Genomic DNA, 19,852 nt, shown 5'->3' with positions numbered 1-19,852 from the left:
ATGAAATCATTTACTCAACTTCAAAGAGAATTTAACTTACCATCTCATGACTTTTACAAATTCTTACAGCTAAGGGACTATCTACAGAAACATCAGGAATGGGAGAACATTTGTAAAACACCATCTAAACTAGAGGAGACAGTCTGGTCATTCTCAGAGGATAAGTCAAAAAAAGGGGTTATATCGAAAATCTATAAAGCACTACAACATGAATACGAGGATAACAACTTGGATGTTAAAGAAAAATGGGAGCTGGAAGCAAACATAATAATAACAGAAGAAGAATGGGAAGAAACATTTAAAGAGGGACACAAACTAACTAATAGCCCAACATGGAGTGAATTTGATTGGAAAGTGAAGATGGGTTACTTCTATACCCCATTTATTACATCAAAATACAGCCATACAACGGATCTATGCTGGAGGGAGTGTGGAACAGTAGGTGACACCACCCATATATTCTGGGATTGCCCTAAAATACAGGATTTCTGGAAGAACATCCAGAAGGAGATTAAATTGATTTTGGGTATTGAGTTCCCTCTGGAACCAGCACTTTACATTTTGGGTATAATTCCCGATAATATGACGGACAAGAATTTAAAATACCTACTGAGAATCCTGCTACTGATAGCAAAAAAAACAATAACAGTCTCCTGGTTGAAACCACAGCCTCCAAGCATAACAGAATGGAAAAACAGGGTAAGAAATGTGTCTGTTATGGAGAAGATCACAGCAAGACTACAGCTTAAAACAAATTTGTTTGATTCGAGATGGTTATTAATAAGGCAGGCAATGCCTGAACTCTAGTCACCTCCATTTTTATTTTTACTTTATTTTAGTTTTCATTTTATTTATTTTTATTTTATCAATATAGCAGGGTATGTACTGTCTTTCCTTTTTCTTTCTTTCCTTACTTTACTTTTACTTTATGGCGTTGTTTTTGTATTAGCCTATTTGTAAAGTGCAACCAATGGAAAGTGTTTTTTTTTAATTTATTTTCTATTTTATTTGATGTCTTCATTATAAAGGACTCATACTAAGGTGGATCAAAGCGAAAGAACGGAATACGGATGTGGACTGGACTGTGGAAGTATGACGTATTAAGTACAAGAACAATGACTGATAATTACACCGATCTGTACGATGAAGGGATAGGGAATGGAAGAGACAATAATATATATATATGTGATACATCTCCCATGTTGTTGAATTTGTGTCTGTATGTATGTTTGCATATGTCAAATAAAAAATAAGTCTCTAATAAAAAAATAATAAAAAAAATAATGAATGCCAGTTATAAAGTTAAAAAGCAACATTTGCTGGTTCCTGCTCCTTCAATCTGAAGATTTGAAGCTTTTTCTGAGTTTCATACACCTATATCTTAAAGGCTCTCGACACGAATCAAAGTCAATCTATTGTACACAGTGAATAGTTCTGTGGCTCTAGATTTTATAAGTCTCAGACAATAATGTAAGTAAAACCACTTGAACTTGAAGCTTGAAAATTATATTTTTTGTAAACCATTTTACTTGAAACATTCAGTCAAACTGGAAGAACCTCACTGCAGAGAACAAACTATATGTTATTTCAGATTTCATATGCTTTTTTATATTTGCTGGAGTCAACACAAAACAAGACATGGTACTGCCAGAACCTTCTAGAGGAATGTAACTGAAATGGCTTAAGACACAGGCATCTCAAGTAATTAAATAACCCTGTTAAACAAGGCTGAATGAGCAGATCTACCTTGACATCTCCAAGACTCAGCATGCAGGAGCTAGATCAAAGTATATATATAGTATACTATATATAATCAGTTTAACATGTGAGGCATTGATCTGTCTAATCAGTTCCTGCTGAGTTTCCAACCCATTCCAGGTCCTTGATATGATGACAGCAAATGTTCAGGAGTTCAGGTGACTTGAAATATCTTCTTACAACAAACCAACACTATTAATATCATGTCATCATCAGAAATTACTCATTTAAAACATTCCACAACTAAACAATAATTTTGAAAAAAATATACAAAATAATATTTGGAGCTTACACTTCAAAGTTTTCAAGTACCCAAAGGACTAAGTATCCATGTTGGTATGATTTGTAACCAAACACTAACTCTAGTCTGGTAAGTATGTGTTTTCTGAACCCTACAACAGTAGTCCTTGACATACTTAAGGACAGAGTTGTAGTAGTTAGACTAAAAATGTGGATATATCTGGTAGATGCAATATTGTGTACTACTAAATTGCTGCTAAGTGTAATTTGAACTGTTGAGACAGAATAACAGGTGCAAATGCTTTGGTTGCAGTGCAGTCCTTGAGATGTGGCCCATTGAACTGTTTTTCATCATTTGCCCTATTCTGAGTGCACTGAAAAAAACATTTGGATATAAAGTTTTTATTGATACCTCAGAACAGAGCAAGGGCAGGGGTCATGTAAACTACCAAGGAACACACAAACAGCAGTTTGGAAAAGGTCACCAAGAGCAAATTTTCTAGGAAGTGAAAGTGGAGCAGCTGATGGCTGAAAACTTCCAGGCAGCTTGATGTCACAACTGTTGAAGAAATAAGGCTTTATTCGAATGTGCCAGGACATGTTTAAGAGGAAAAGACAGAATGGAAAGAGGTTAAGGAGAAGAGGATAACATACAGTCCATATGAACCCAGAGAAAGAGCCAAGAAGGTAAAAAGGGCATGAGATAAAGGCAACAAAGCACTACAATATATCAGAGCTGTGGTTCTTTCTACCAAAAGAAAGATTCTATGCACATATATGAGCTAAAGCTAAAACTGAGGTGGCAAATGGAGGTGAGAAACACAATCAAATTATAAAGAATAGCCAGGAATGAGGCCAAGGGTGAGGAGAGAAAGAGAGCAGACACACAAGAAGAAAAAGGGTTTTGACAAGTGACAGGAAGAGAAAGAGAACAGAGCGGAGTGGAGCAGGAGGGGAAATAAAAGAAAAGGACAGTTAGAGGAAGAGTGGATAAAAATCTGAAAGACTGGGACAGAATTAAACTGGGAGAGAAAAGACAGCGAAGGCCAAAGAAGAAAAAAAAGAGCCAATTCTGTTTCAGAGAGATTTTTTTTTTCCAAAATGTGAGAGAATACAGAGTTCAGTTTCCAGCACAGTCTGTTGTGATATATTTAAGTGCAAAAGCATAAAATATCTATTTGCGTTGTGCAGGGGTCAGCCAGGTTACAGCTGTCACCTACTCAGTTAAAGCTGCATTCAAGTTCCTAAGGAACAAACACAAAGCCAGCTGTGACATAAGAAAAGGTGAAGATGGTACTTTTAATGATTGCCGTTGGGAAATCAAGATCAAAAACTCCAATGCATCAAAGGCTGAGATATACAAGCGTAAAGTAAATAGAATTCATCTAAAAAAATGAATTTGTCAGGAGAAATTTGGTGTTTGCAGGATAAGACCGCTTGGCTCCGGATTCGAACCAGGGTCACCTGCAAAGAGGACTGTAGCCTCAACACATGGGGCGGGAGCGTTACCTGCTGAGCTATGCTTAGTCAGTTGTAATGTTTTTCGTCTGACATTCACTCTTCCTTTAGCTCTGTCTATTCTCCACCAACTCCTGACAAACCTAATCTGTAAAGCAGTTCATTGCAAACATACATCACAGTTTGCAGACTGCTGTCCCTGTTCATCTTTGACCTTCTATACTTTTTTCATGTACAAATAAGGATTTTTACTAAAATTTTGTTTGCTTCGTTTCTGTTTTATCTCCAAAAGTGGTTTCGGTAATCTACATAGTCTACTTTTTTGGCCTGTTGGGGACAAGTGTGATCATCTTACCACTCAAACTTATATTGTGGGGATGTCACAAGCAGCAACTACCACAGTTTGAGGGTAAAGCCAGTACTGAGGTACTTTAAAGTGCAATACCACAAATGGCCACTAGATGCTACCTCAAATCAACTCCTGTTAAAAAAGCATCAACTTCTCTCTAGAAATACTAAATCAATTTTCTTCATTGAGTCATTATGGTCTCAATCAAAAAATTCAGGCCCCCTTATAAATGTGCTCGTGGTATTTTGGAAATTATTACTCCGTTGATAAGAATTAAAGACTTTGACGTCTTTCGTCTGGGCGTTGATTGATAGCTGTGATTGACAGTTGGCTCACTTGCTGAGTCAAAGGTCAAGAAATGTTACTTGATAATGACACTAGTTCTGTTAGCACAAGTCAGCTAAAGTAGCTAATGTAAGCCCAATTGTGCCTCACTCCTTGTTCTTTATAAGATAGCGAGAGCTTGGGTTCAAGATAGCAGGACATGTTTCCAAACCGTGAAGGCAACACCCCTCACTCCTTATTTAGACAGTCCTGGCTACAAACAGAAAAGATGGGGCTAAACGTAAGCTGCATCTCAGCTCCAATGGAAACCAATGGATGAGATCACACCTTGCCATCTCTAGTCTCTCTGTAGGCTATATACAGACTATGGGATGTTGCCATGTTCCCAGAATTAATCTAGTCTAGTCTTTTAGTCTAATTTATCAAAATATGATGCAAATTGTGTTGAACAAGAGTGTTAAAATGTGGTATCGTATACACTCACTGCTGTCTCCTATAAAGACTGGACTCATTTTACTCCAAAAAGTGAAAAACAAAGATGTGATTGCCTCTTACCCTACGAGGTAGACAGACATTTTACAGATATACAGTAGGTATTTCAGGATGTTCAGTTGCGTTCGGGGGCAATGAAAATGATTAATTTGTCTGGCTGTTATTGTCAAATGTGTCTCCACAGCCAATAACTTCTTTAGCAGGGAGTTTGTTTGCACCTCAAGCAAGCACTAAAACACTTCTTGTAGTACTGAGGAAACTTTATGGAGATGTGATACATTATCATTTGCATAAAAACGATTGGAAAGATGCCTGAATATTCCGGCATCCTTTGGTAGTAGGGTTAGTTTATAGTTTTTTAAGGTTGCAAAGAAGTTGTCAAATCATTTTAATGTGCAGGTGTGTGATGCAAAGGGAGGAAAAGCTGTGAAGGTGGATGAAATAAATGGAGATCAAACAAGAACAAAACAGGAAAGAGACCAAAGCCCTGTTCAGATGCAAATCCAAATGAGTTTTACAGAGGGGAGCAAAAGTAATCACTACTGAAGCATGTCTGTAATTTTGTCTGCCATCTCACAACTCTTTGACTATGCACCAGAAACATTTTCAATGCCCCGTAAAAGGGGAAATTACACATTTTGGCAATCTGTTACAATGAAAACAACAGGTCACTGACAAGAGAGAGAAATTCAAAGTTCGGAAGAAACATGGGGGGGAAATAATACGAAATGTTGACATTAACAGAGTGCAGAGAGGTGACAGCAAGAGTCCAAACAGTCCAGAGGAGGAACAAAAGTGATGGAGGAAGTTAACAAAAAGAGACAGAAAGATAAGAAACAGACAAACGAGACAGAGGAAGGGAGACCGATAAAACAAATTCTTGAGCAAAAGGTACAAAAAGAAGAAAACTTTTAAAAAGAGGACAAAGAAAATGAAAGCAGGAAAACACTTTAAAGGTGAAGTCTGTGGCCTTGACTAATCGTCCATACGGCGCTGTGGCAGCAAAGCCACAGGGAGCTGCTCGGTGTGTTTGTGCGTAGAGAGAGAGAAATGAATATGCATTGTTTTTCCGTCAAACGTCAGGCTGCCAGCAGGTTGCCAGCTTGCCCCATTATAGCCAGGGAAGACAGCTAACATGGATCATGCACACTTGCACACACACACACACACACACACACACACACAAAGGCAGATGTAAAAGTCTGCACAAAAACACAACAGCAATATACAAATACAAGGACACTGACACATATGACTGCATGTGCATATACTGTAGAGGCACATAGAAAAGCAGTCACATGTAAACACAGAGCACCTGACAAATGACATGAAAAGAAAAGGTAGAGTTTGCTTTAGTGTCGCACATACAGAAAATCTCTCCTTTCTTTGCCCCATTACACTTTCTATTTGTCCTTTCTCCACTATAAAAAAAACCCCTTCTCCATAAGCTTCCTACACCCCTATGGCATTGTGATCAGCCCCTTTCGAACACATTTTAGTGTGTTTTTTGCTCTCATTAACATTTCTCATGCAATAGAATGAAATCAGCTTAATAAAAGTACAAAATATTGTGAACATTGTTTGTTCTTTTGTCAAATCACTGTAGGAAGAAGAAGAGAAAAACATTGCACAGCAACAGTAATTATGAAATAATAATTAAAAAATAAACTCAGCAACAATGGCATCCAAGCATTTCTTTGAATTTTGACGGCCAGTGCGGTACAAGCTTCCTTGGGTGCATTCATAAGAAAACAAAGTGAAAACAACACTGTGTGAGTATTTATTTTCAGGTATTTACTGTAAGGTACAAACTTGGGAATGTTAATTAAATAATAAGAATCCTTTCTATTGATTTATCAGAATGTGAACTGTATTAATTCCTAGGAAAACGTTACTCGTTTTCAATTGGAGCCTTCGCAAATGTCAGCCGACAATTTATTCATAGCTGCTGCAGACGGCATCAGTGTACAGTCAAACAGGGAGTAAGGGAAATCTACAGATGTTCAGTATAGCCACAAAGTCTTGAAAACTTAACAAATGTATGTTTAGGAACTATTCAGATGTACAATAAAAGCATACAATAACCCTTTATCATTCTTATTTCTTATAAGTTGGACGTGTGTTCTATTATCCAGATGTTGAAAATGGACACCTGTGATACAGCTGTTTGTTTCATGTTATAAATTAATGCACCTGTTAACACTCTATGTAAAGACAGCAACAATGAGGTTTAGCTAAAGAAATTGGAGATGGTGTAATTTGTATTACCAATTAAAAATAAAGATAAAAACCTTTTGGTGAAAAAACATGCACATTTAATTTAAAATAAGTTCAAATCAATTCATGGTAAGAAGAGGAAAACAAATACATCAGAAATAATGTTAGCTCCAGTTAAGCTAGTAGCATGTAAAGAAGCGATGCATTGAGACCACAACTAAACAATAAAGAGATGAAGAAAATTTTGCAGGCCAGACAGTGACTAGACAAAATGAAAGCTATAGAGCTACCATATCTGTGTGTGTGTGTGTGTGTGTGTGTGTGTCTATGACAGATAGAATGAGTGGTAGAGAGATTTAGTCTTTGTGTATATGCAAGAGAATGCTACGTATCTCCGCTATATCATGTAGCAGTATGAAGCACTATTCTTATAGAACCAAAAGAGTTCAAAATTTGAGAGCCAGCAGTTAGCTTTCTTTATATGTTTGTAATTCAGCCCAATTTATATGTTTGTCATGGTTTTAACACTACTGGCCAAGTCTTACAAAACCTTACAGTTTGGCTAGCTAGGCTTAGTTTAGCATAGGAAGTGGCGGGAATTCTGAGATACAGGAACTACATTTCTATTTCCAACAGAAAAATTAGATTACAATTGTGTTTTATAGGCAAATGAATGAGTGATATTTTCAATTTGATTATGTTAATAATAATAATAATAATAATGCATTTTATTTAAAGGCGCCTTTCAAAGCACTCAAGGTCACCTTACAAGGCACATATAACACAACAACAGTACATCAAACAATACAAATCAGGTGACATTTAGTGCAAAGATAAAGAATAAAGAAGAATAAATATGAACGTGACTTCAAAGTGCATTAGTATAATAAATAAACAAGAATGAAGCTTGCATAGTTAATGGGAGACAGAGTAAGCCACTCTGAATAGGTGCGTTTTCAGGCGGGATTTAAAGGTAGAGACAGAGTCTGAAGTGCGAATGTCAGGTGGGAGAGAGTTCCATAGGCGGGGGGCGGAACGACTGAAAGTTCTTGACCCCATGGTGGTTAAGTTGGCAGATGGAGCGAAGAGCTGGTTGGCAGAGGAGGATCGGAGAGTTCGAGAAGGTGTGTAGATGTGAATAAGTTCAGAGAGATATGATGGTGCCAGGTTGTGTAGGATCTTGAATGTGAGGAGTAGAATCTTAAAGTCAAAGCGGGATTTGATCGGGAGCCAGTGAAGTTGCTGCAGGGCAGGAGTGATGTGTTCAATAAAGGGAGTTCTGGTTATGATACGAGCGGCTGCGTTCTGTACAAGTTGGAGTTTGTGGAGAGATTTCCGCGGAAGACCAAAGAGGAGAGAGTTACAGTAGTCCAGACGGGATGTGATCAGGGTGTTTACCAGGATAGCGGTGCAGGTTGGTGAAAGTGAGGGACGGAGACGATTGATGTTACGTAGATGGAAGTATGCAGACCGAGTAAAGCTATTGATGTGGGCTTCAAAAGATAGTGTGCTGTCCAGGATGACACCCAGGTTCTTTACTTGGGGGGATGGAGGAACAGTGGAATTGTCGATGGACATGGAGAAAGTGTTGAGTGTTGCTAAGGTTGATCTGGTACCGATGAGGAGGACCTCAGTTTTTTCGCCGTTGAGTAAAGCCATGTTGAGTAAAGCCAACTGGATGTAAATATTGAATTGTACTCACCAAGTTCATTACCTACTCAATACACAATATACTGTACATACACACATTTGTGTGCTTTCAGATTGAATTTGACCATCTCATATCAAATATTGTATATGAGATCCCTTTAAAATCCCCATGTTAAAGTTTCTGACTTTAACAAGTGGTAGCATCAAAGAAGACATTGTGGCAGACAGATTTCGTTGGAACAACTGTTTTAAGGAAACTCCTTTTGAGAAGTGACTGGCAACTGCTTTGGTCCAGGGATGAGTGTTAACTTTTTAGGGTAAATCCCCACTACATATTTCAACTCTGAATATGAGCCTTCAAGAAATACTGTGAGAAATGTGGCCTTGGAGCAACAAAATAGATGACAAACAGAATGAGATTTGTGTTCCTCTTCCTCTCTGTAGCGTCTGTCACAGAAAACATAGAAACCACCAGATTATCATGGAAATGAGTGATATGAATGTTTTTGGTGAAAACAAGAGAAGGAAAAGAAAATGTGTGGCTTGTGGTTTCGACTTATTACCCCCCCCCCCACCACCCCTCTCAGGCTTCCAACAGATAATGGATTTGACTGCACTATTTGGCTAAAATGAAAGGAAGGTTTGACAGCTTCCGTTTCCACCCTAAGGAGAAGGTATAATCTCTAGGAATTATTTTACATTCATCTGTCATCTGAAAAAAGTGCGTTCATTGGAGGGCAAGTTTGCATGAATCCTCTTATAATTGGATCTCTAGTGAGGTCACGTCACCATGTAATCTTTCCTGTAGCTTCCAGTCAGGGTCAAATCTGAGGTCCATATTAAACACCAGTTAAAAAAACCTTTGTTTCGTAAGACCAGGTCTACATGTCAGCACTCAACACTCTCAACATATGCTCCTCAATATCATGACATAGAGAAAAGGTTTCATGGATGATTATGTGATGAGATGGACGTTCTAAGGAAAACCTAAATTATAAATCACCATAATTACAGCATGGCATGATAACGTTTCAAAAAACGATTTGTATACTGTATTGAGCTGATAGCTTCATGGTACCATGAGGAGGTACCACTAGTGGTGCTATGGAGCAATGTTTTTATGATTGGATCCCAATTTTTTGTGTATGTAATGCTGTATTAGCATGCAGACAAGACTTTTCATGTATAGTGTGTGCATGACTGACACTTTTTCATTGTTTTTATCGACTGACAGCTGGGGACAGTTGTTGAAATGTAGCAGTGAAAGAGGGAAGGATGGATAGCTGCCAAACGTGCAAACAATGCCAACGTCAAAATATTCAAAAGTCAATGTTACAAATGTTTTATCAGGAAGGAAATGTCTGTGAGACATTTGTTAGGACTTCGTGATACACATGATTCGTTTCGGTGAGCAACACCAAATCAATTTGTTTTCAAGAAAATATATAGGTATATAGGTATAGGGTAACTTTATTGATCCCCCCCCTAGGGCGAAATCCAAAATTGACATAACAGTATTTCCTTAAGTAAAAGAAAATAAAAAATAAAAATTAAATTAAATTATCAATAAAACCATCTTAAAATACTATATACAATAAGTATACAAAACATTAGTGTGGGTGGGAGGTACTGGGAGCTGTGGTGTTGTACAGTCTACATAGCTGATGGTATGAAAGAGCCCCCGAAGTGCTTTGAAGCATGCGGCTGTATGATTCTGTGCCTTTAATACCTTCAATTCACAACACTGGCAGCTGCAAATGACTACAGAAATTATATTTCCCAAAGGCATAAATCCCACTACGGTTTGACTTTCTAACTAAAGTCTACTGCCCAGCTGTTAAAATTCAGAAGAGAGTTGATTAGCATCTGAGTCATCTTAAATTACAACAACCAGTAGTTAGTGCTCTGGGTTTCACCTCTTGGGCTACATAGTGCACCTTAGCTTATGTAGTTGATGGTGATTGCAGGGGTTGTATGAAGTCTGAGAAGAAGAAGGAAGACCACAGACAATGCTCAGTGATAAAATAAGTGCACTGCCTCTGCTTTATTTGGGGTACTTTGGGTATTTTCATAAAATACACCATAATTGAGCATCTATCAAGTATGTAAAGTATATATTAAGATGCTGGTACAATACTATAAAGATTCAGGAATTTACCAGTAATTTTAAGTACCTTTAGGACATTAACAATACAGTAGTTAAGCATAGCGTTTGGCTTCAGAATTTCTATTACTTTTATATTGTTGCCACATTTTTAGACTCTCATCACTTTGCCCAGAACTGAGATTTTCAGCTCAAGTGTCTCAAAATGGGATAAACTTTAAGTTTATAGAGGAAAGAAACAAAGAAAGAAATAAGGAAAACCCATTATTTTTAAGGGTACTTAACTGAAATAACACTATCGTCGTGTAAATTAAGTTTGACCGAGCTCTCTGAATTTTTAGACGTAAAAAACACAAGGATTTACCATTAAACTGGCAAAAACCTTATAGTAGATAGTGGACTTCAGCACATTTCCTTGATGTGTTGGATATCTAATAGTCCCACAGTAGCACAGCTGCTTCATCAGATAAATTGGGTACTGTCATAACAAGAATTGGGCAAATTGAATAAATATTCTAAAGGAACTGTTAGAGGGGAAGGCTTACGAGGAGAGGATACACATGCAACTGAAGTGTCGGATTTTATCCTGCGAAAACTGCAAGTGCGCAGTACACATCCTTGCCCAGCGAGCCACCGGGGCGTCTCTACATAATACGATTTGACTGCTGAAATCCATATGAAGGGAAGGAATATAAAGAGGGTGAATGGGGAATTGTGGCAGGCAGTTTTTGTGCGAGGAGAACGGATAATCTAAAGGCATGGATTTACATTCATCTCCTCTTCTGTGGAGCTGACTTGGCACAGAAAACATGAGACTTATGAAGACATCAGCTAACCAGCTTTCAGTCAAACTGTACCAAGATGAATCTAAGCGTCTTCATGTGTGTGTGTGTGTGTGTGTGTGTGTGTGTGTGTGTGTGTGTGTGTGTGTGTGTGTGTGTGTGTGTGAGAGAGATAGAAAAAAAAATGAACACATCAGTCATGATTTGGGTAGCCAACGTCCATGCAGATTTAACAGTAGCAACAGATTAGGAAGCAGCTGTGTGTTTTCATGGCCTACTGTATATTAAATATGAAAACACACATAATGAAAGTTTATGATAAATCTTGTAGCGTTCAGAGAATTCACATGTGAATGTCATTATGTGTTTGGGAATGGCAGTAAGAATGAGCTTTGCATACTAATGACAGTGCTCATGATTCAACAGAATACAGTATATGCTTACTTAGCTCCACACCAGGGACGCTTATATTACTTCAAAGATTAAGGCAACAATTTGCATGTTAATCCCTCGTAACATGTAGTCAAAAGCATGGAAGCAGTGGAACATTAAGTGGTCAGGGGTCTGCAAATGCAACAAAAATGCTTACATGACTTGTGTGAATATTAATTGTTCTTCTTTTGGAGTCCTCCTGAAAGTTTGATAAGAAGCCTCAACAAGTCGAAAAAAAATGTTCTTCTTTGTTTTTTTTTTAATCCTCTAAACCAAAGCAGGATCTTTTTATTACTGTGCACGCAGTACGAGATGAAAACCAGATCAAAAGCATCAAAAGACAGCTTAAGCTCACAGGCCGCATGGTTTAAGGGAATATGACTTTACAGCTGACAACACCAATTTGCAAAATTGTGTCTCAGGAATGCTTTTGTCATGAAAGTAAAATGATGATAGTAGTAGTTGCGCAGTCATATTTGACAGCAAAGATTCTGCATACTGGAAGAATCAAAGCAGCATGTTAAAGATCCAACACGAGGAGCAATGGAATCCCATGGGACGTGCAGAGGAGAAGAAGCAGACATTAATCACTTTGGTAGGAGAAAAACATGTCAAGAGACAGGTCTACAGAAACATATGGCACCATCCCGATGTATATGGATTTATATCCTGACAAGGTGGTGGAATGTAAGTAGTAAGTAAGTAAAATGCATGTAGGAACCGATGAATGTAGGTGACACATGAGACGATCCGCCTTGTCTGAACTGACAAATGTAATTAGGGATTCTTTCATAGCTTGTAATCAGGCATTGTGGCACATGTTCATCTTTAAATTCAAACTTTTGTTCTGTGGTTGTGGTTGATCACTGATAAAAACCTGCCTCAGGTAATCTGGTGAGACTAGGAAGCTGTGAGATGGGGTACCATAAATACTCTAAACCACCTCACTTCCACTTAAGGTTAAAGTCATGATGTAAGTATTTCATTGGGCAGTTTTTGCCTTGCCTCGAGACAGATACGTGATGCACATATGACAACAGTCATATAACAATCAAAGTTCACAGCTTGAGGTCTATTGTTTTTGTACTCATAACTCATCTTTTTTCTTATTTTTCTCTGCTTAAAGAATTTGTGCAGTAAAAGCCATGACAACAAAAGTCACTAAAGTTGGCATATGGGTTACAAATTCAATCCATTACTTAGACACTTAAAATGACAGTCAATGACCTCAAGGTGGTGCTGTAACAATCACGTTTATGTTTCTATAATTATCACAAAAAAGGTTGAGTTTATAGTCCCAATCTTTTGATCATTTTAATCCCTCAATTCATCTATATCTTTGCATTAACGGTCTTCTACTCAAAAAATTAAAAAAAATTCAACTCAAAATCCTATTTTTCAAGAACTGATCAGAAACATTTGGGCCAATCATCTCTAAACCTTGTCAGAAAGTTTATCCTTCAGGTTCAATTTCACATAAACACTCATAAATCAAAAATGGCTGAAGCTATAGTGACGGAACTTGCTGGAATGCTATTTCACTATGCAGTCTTGGGATATTCTTCCACTAGGGGGCACCACAAATGCAAAAGTTTATATCTTGTTATCTGCTATATGGATTCATACAAAATGTGGTTGCCATGATCTAAGGTGTCAAACTAAGGACTTACTACAACAATTCTAAATTTCAAGACATTTCACATTCCATCATGTCCCACAGAGCTGAAACATTTTCAGTAAATCCACTGAATCTTTACTGCATCACTGCAACTTACGGTCAATTCAAAAGTACATCACTCTATATTTTCAATATATGCTGAATAAATTACCATCCACAGTGTATCTCCACAAGCCTTCATTCATAAGCTACCAAAACTGACAAGATAATTTTCAATTATCTAGAAAATGACTTGGCCTACAGTACAATTCTTTCATCATGTTAATCACTCATGTCATCTTGTAATGAAGGAAAATATGGTGTGGCTCATCCAATTGTTTTTAATATTTTTTGGACGACAATGAAGCTCTATGGAACAGATGAATAAGATGCTGTATATCAGGCTTTGGATACACACATAATACTTGTTAGTAGGATTAGTTCAGTTCAATTCAGGCTTCGTTCATTTATGGGATTTGTTGACAATAAAAAAGATTATCGTCTAAGCAAATTTATGAAATTTCAGTGAAATAAAATGTGATGTTTCCATCAAACATCTTTATGAATTTAACAAAATGTGACAAAAAAATAGAATGTTTTTTCATTGATGTTCCTGCATTTAGTGGGCTTTATATATGTATTTTTCTGTTGAATGAATATGTCCTTGTTAACCCTGTTATGTTGTAATCAGTTGCTGTGGTGATACAGAGGGTGGTGACATGCAACAAGGGTCCTCATCTGGAGCCGTTTTAATATTCCTGATTTGTGTTCATGTGGAGTGGGTATATGTGATTCTGGGTAGCAAAATTACATGAATGGTATGCCAACTTTATAAGAAACAAAAACAGGCACCACAATTAGAATGCACAGTTGAAAAATCTGGTTCCCTCAGCACTATTCTCAAAATACCAACTCTTTGTAAAGTTCTATCGTTTCTACTCATGATTTTATGTGCAAATCCAAAGTGTGCTTAAAAGCAGGACAATAGCATATTTAGTGTCTGAGGTTCTAGACTGGGTTTGTGTATTCATAATTCATATTTTTATACCTGGAAGTCTTAACCAAGGTTCATTTTGTTACATTGTATACATTTGATCCAGTTAGTTCTGGTTTCACATTGCAGTTATAAAAGCTCAATGAAGAATTTTACATGACATAACTATGTCCTTCATCACCTACATGAGCTGCATCTCCCTATACTTGACATTGAAGGTTCAATTCAGCGGGTAGCCTTCTACCATTCATAAAGAAAAATGAATGAACACATTTTGGCACTGCTAGCCTGCCCTCTCTCTCATCCTGTCCGAAAATACCTGGAAAGTGTTGGCATTGCTATGAGTTTTTTTCCTGCTGACTTTTCCAACTTAATTTTGTTTGACCACATTTCAATCAAAACCTTGGTGTCCTCCTCTCCCCATATGCTACCAAGGCTTATTCCTTTTACCAGTTCTGACAATACCCTGCAGGAACGTCCTCTAATTGGTATTAAAGTCTGAAACATCCCAAAAACATTTTCACATTAGAAACCACATGAACCATGGTTCAGTTTGATCTGAACTGAAACAATCTCAGGGTTCAGCGGTTTGGTCCAGAACATGGTCTCACATCTGTTATTTTGGTTAAGACCAAACTAAAAGGTTTAAAAGTCAGAGTCAAACAAAGTAGGAATGAAAGGGCCCTGCAATAGGAGGGGGGAACTCTCTTAAATTCAACCTACAGTATCTTGTGATATAGAGAGAATAAAAATGTAAATGTAGCCTTAAACACTCACTGCTGACTAATTCAGGCTGTGGAAGGCTGCCATACATACTAAGTTAAAATAGCCTACGTATAGGGTAAATATATGAAGTGCAAATGCTCTTCCAAATGGATATAAGCTAGTTTGAAAGCATTTGTATCCTCGGAGGATGTAATTATGATCATTCATTAGGCCATTTCTCACTTTGAATGAAAGAGGCACATACACATTACTACTGGGGTTGATCACCCTACACTTAGCACTTTAATGTATGTATAGAATAAACCGCAAGACGTGTTTTCTAGGGGCTGAGTTAATTAGAAGGCAGGGAGTAGAAATTGAAATCCCATTACAAGAATGTATGAAGTTGATATCGCAGCACTTTGAAGGGTAACTTAACTAGGGTCTTATTTTCGTAGTTTTACCCATCATTCTCATTAGTTTATTGCAGGGATCTGGAATGCTGTGATATTGCAAAAAAAAGTACAGCAAGGCAGGAAACCAGAAATCAATTTCAAACAAATCTCCAGGTTTGCCAAATATATTTGGAAGACTAAGCTGAACAGAAAAATTAGTACCTAAACTGTAACAGACTATTACTGGTTAGACCTCCTGTCAAGGCCGTAGACAAGATTTTATTAATACTAAGGTCATGAGCCTGCATCTCACCAATGCAACCCATCTAATATTTTGTTTTATTAGTTGGATTTTCATACTACATTTTTTCAGTTTTCTGTTGAATGATATCCTGTGTGAATTTTATGTACCAATATAAATGTCTAAACACTGTTTCAAAGCTATCTCCACATTTGCCAGTAGGGCTTGGTATTGGTACGCGATACCTTTAAGGCATCGACCCGAAATACATCAATACCAAGTAGTGTCTCCTGTCAAACGATTCCTGCAATCAATTTTAGGAGTTTTGAACTGAGGGCTAGAAAGTATGACAATTTATCTGGACTTGCTCACAGCCAATCAATGCAAGAGTTCTTGGATTGGTACTGATATTGTCATTTTTTGAAGATACCCATCCCTACTTGCCAGACATAAAATTCTGGTGGAATCCTTTCTATGTGCGATGACATAGTTCCTCATTTTAATCAGTAATCATTTCAAACTTCAGATTGCATTTTAGGCAAAGCTTAAGTTTATTTTGTTAAATAAAAAAAAAATACATATAGATATATATCCCTTATCCCTTTTTCATTTATTTTTGGTTTGCTTTTGATAATATGCCTCATTGCTTGTTAACAACCTAACAGCACTGAACATAATCTATAATTCTTTTTTCTTTTTTTACTTTTTCCTGCACATGTTGGGATGTGACAAGTGACAGTTAGGAAGCAGTGGGTACAAATCTCACTTTTGAGGAAACCGTTTGATGCTTCCATCTTGAAGATTCACATCGCAGCATTGTAAGTTTAATGATTTCTCCCATTAAAATGAGCACTAACATTCTCTATACATGAAAAGCTACATTTCTACTTCCATAAATTCAATCTGATCTGTTCATGTTACACACTGCAAACCTGTTTCTGCAAATCAGATGTTAAAGGAGGTTTTAAACCCTTGTGAATGGGATTACTATGTCTGACTTAGTGTCTCATTTGAAAAGGTAAAACTGTAAAGCTGGATCAGCTAATGAGACAGTTGGCTCACGGGCTACTAATCCCGCTCTTGTGGGTTTGAATCCCAACCCTTGTCGTCTAGGTGATTTTTGCTAATTACCCTAAAGGGATCAAGAGAGGTTTATCTAATTAAGCAGCTAGTTATCCTAAGGTAAAATACATGCATATTCATGTCAGATACACATAAATGCATGCAGAATGAAGACTTAAATTTATTTAAAAAAAAAAAAAGTAAAGCTGCTGCATTGAGTGGAAACGACACACACACACAATGGGAAATGAGGGGAGTTACTAAACATGGTAGCAGTGCTGATGGTATAAAGAGCATAAAGTACAAATAAAACTACATGCCTTTCTCCTAGTTTAACTTAATCACATCTTCCCATTGTCTCATAGTGTTTTCATTCTCATCCATACTAAATACAATACAATATAATACAATAGAAAAATTAGGAAAAACAAGGAAAAACTCTACTTCTACTGAGTCAATGAAGTGTTGCTTTTTTTTTTACATTGTGTCAGGAAAAACAATACATCACACTTTACTTTAAAGCATTTGAAGATGGATGTTTTTGTCAAACACTGACAAGATAACAGAGAGAAATGTCACAGACGTGGAAAAACCCGACATTTTCATCTTATTCACATACAGTATTAATCTAGGATGCATGCTCTCTTCCTGTCTTTGACAAGTTAGGCTATTCATGGAATTTACACTGGTACATAAATCTTATTTGATATTCATATGAAGCTGTATCTCATTGGTAAATGACAGAGCGTTGCATCATTTCAACATGCACTGTGTAATATTTGTAGGAGATGTAGGAGGTTCAGTGATTTACAAGATGTGTCTTGTTCATTGAACCTCTAGAAAAAGTGAAATGTTGTGGTTTTAGGGGGGGCTACATGCTAAGCTAATCGATGCTTAGCTCTAGCTTCATTGTTAGCCGAGAAGGACTTTGATCTTCTGAATCACTCGGCAAGAGAGCAAATCTATCTATCTATCTATTTTCTGGTCTATAATGTTATCATTTATGAAAGGCTATGTCCAAAGCTGTCTCCTAAACATAAACTTTAAACATTTCACGATGCTGGAGCAGCTCTCCCAAAAGTCACAGTGCTAGAACAGATAAGTGATTAGAGATTATGTTTTAAAAAGAAGATATTTGATGCTGACAGAGGCAAAATGTCTATTATGCTTCTGTCTTGTCTTCATTTGCATTCCTGTGCACTACCCCCATGCTTTCTAGTTGTCAGTCGATACGAATGATTGATAAATGTTAAGTGTCCCTCACCTCATCTCTCTCGGTACTGTCTGTCCCCAGAATTTATGGAATAAAAGCACCTTTAGACCAGACTCTTCAGCAGTACATGTGTATCTGCTTGTGTGCACTTGTGCATGTTAATCTCAACATTGCATCAATAAGAGGCCAAAGGCATCAATTTGTCAAGCAATGTCATTCAGAGTACCTCATATTTTAGACATGCATTTATATGTGTGTTCGTATGTATGGGTATGTGTTTACATGTCTCTGGGTTATGCACTCTGTATTTTAAGTATGATTGTGTTTGCATACATCATGGCGTACTCTGGTTTCTGCAATCTTGTGTGTTCGTGTGTGTGTGTGTGTGTGTGTGTGAGAGAGAGAGAGAGAGAGAGAGAGAGAGAAAGAGAAGCGAGGAGTGTTTCTAAACAACTAAATTATATATTTCTGGGTTATATAAGTGTCAAGGGTCTTCATGTATTATAAATATATATATATATATATATATATATATATATATATATATATATATATATACACAGTATATTTACCTGCTGTATACATTGGCCAGCAGTAAAACATTAATTAGCCCTCATTATGCTACAGATGGTGTTCAAGACTAACACTGACCACTGAATTTCATGTACTCATAATATCAGTACACTGTGTGACTGGTATGTGGCCAATAATATTCTTATTGATATATTATTAGTAGTATTTGATATTGGCTTTTTTAGACATTTGTATAAGTTGTTTTTTGTTTGGATTCCTGACTTGGTTGTTGTTTTGGTGAAACTAACAGCAGAGACTCAACTGGATAAAAAGGCCCAATGATGCTTTTGCATTAACTTTAAACTGACTGAATCTGTCCCACTTGTATAGGATATTTTTATGTTAAATTGCTTTAAGAGTAGTAGTTGTATATGATATGAATAAGAATGAGACAATGGCCGATAGATGGGATATTTGTATCTAATGATGCAGAAGCACAGCCCCTGCTATCTGAATGTGGAGAGCAGTCAGATTGAGTTACAGCACAACTGGGTTTAATGGGTGATTTTTTCTTTTTTTTATTCTTCTTCTTTTCATGATGTTGAGAAAGATGACGTTATAGTTGGAGTTCGAAAAATAATCATTATAGTATCACTCTTTTTCAAGTTATTTCATTACGTGACTGTCTATCTTGTTTTGTTTCACTTTTAAAGTTTTTACTTCTAAAATATCTTATAGCCATTCATAAATCTTGGGGTGGTTGCAGCTCAGGAGGTAGACCAGGTTGTCCACTAATCAGAAGATTGGTGGGTCAATTCCTGGCTCCTTCAGTCCTTGGGCAAGATACCAAACCCCAAATTGCTCCTGAAGGCTGCTCCATGTGTGCATGAATGCATCTGCCATCAGTGTATGAATGTGTGTGTTAATGGGTCAATGTGGCTTGCAGTGTAAAAGTGGTTTGAGTGGCCAGAAGAATAGAAAGGTGCTATATAAATACAGTTAACAATTAAAATGTACAAATGAGCTCAGGAATGTGCTCATATTTGTCTTTTTGTGAACAAATCTCATGATAAAAGCAAGCCAAAAAGTCTCTCCATATTCTCTGTATCCCCCATCTTGGTGTGCATTTGTTTCTGATAAAGAAAGAAATCTGTAAAAATGGGTAACAGCCATTTTTTTTGTGAAGGGTCAGTATTTTCCTAAAACAGCTGGACATTACAATTTTTGGCAGACTACACTGAAATAAGAGTAAACAATTTTGTTGGGGATTATTTAAACATTTGGGGCTCTAGTGAGTATTTCTGA

This window comes from Scomber japonicus, chromosome 8, assembly GCF_027409825.1.
Source record: "Scomber japonicus isolate fScoJap1 chromosome 8, fScoJap1.pri, whole genome shotgun sequence".
Classification (NCBI taxonomy): Eukaryota; Metazoa; Chordata; class Actinopteri; order Scombriformes; family Scombridae; genus Scomber; species Scomber japonicus.
This window is presented reverse-complemented; position numbering follows the sequence as displayed.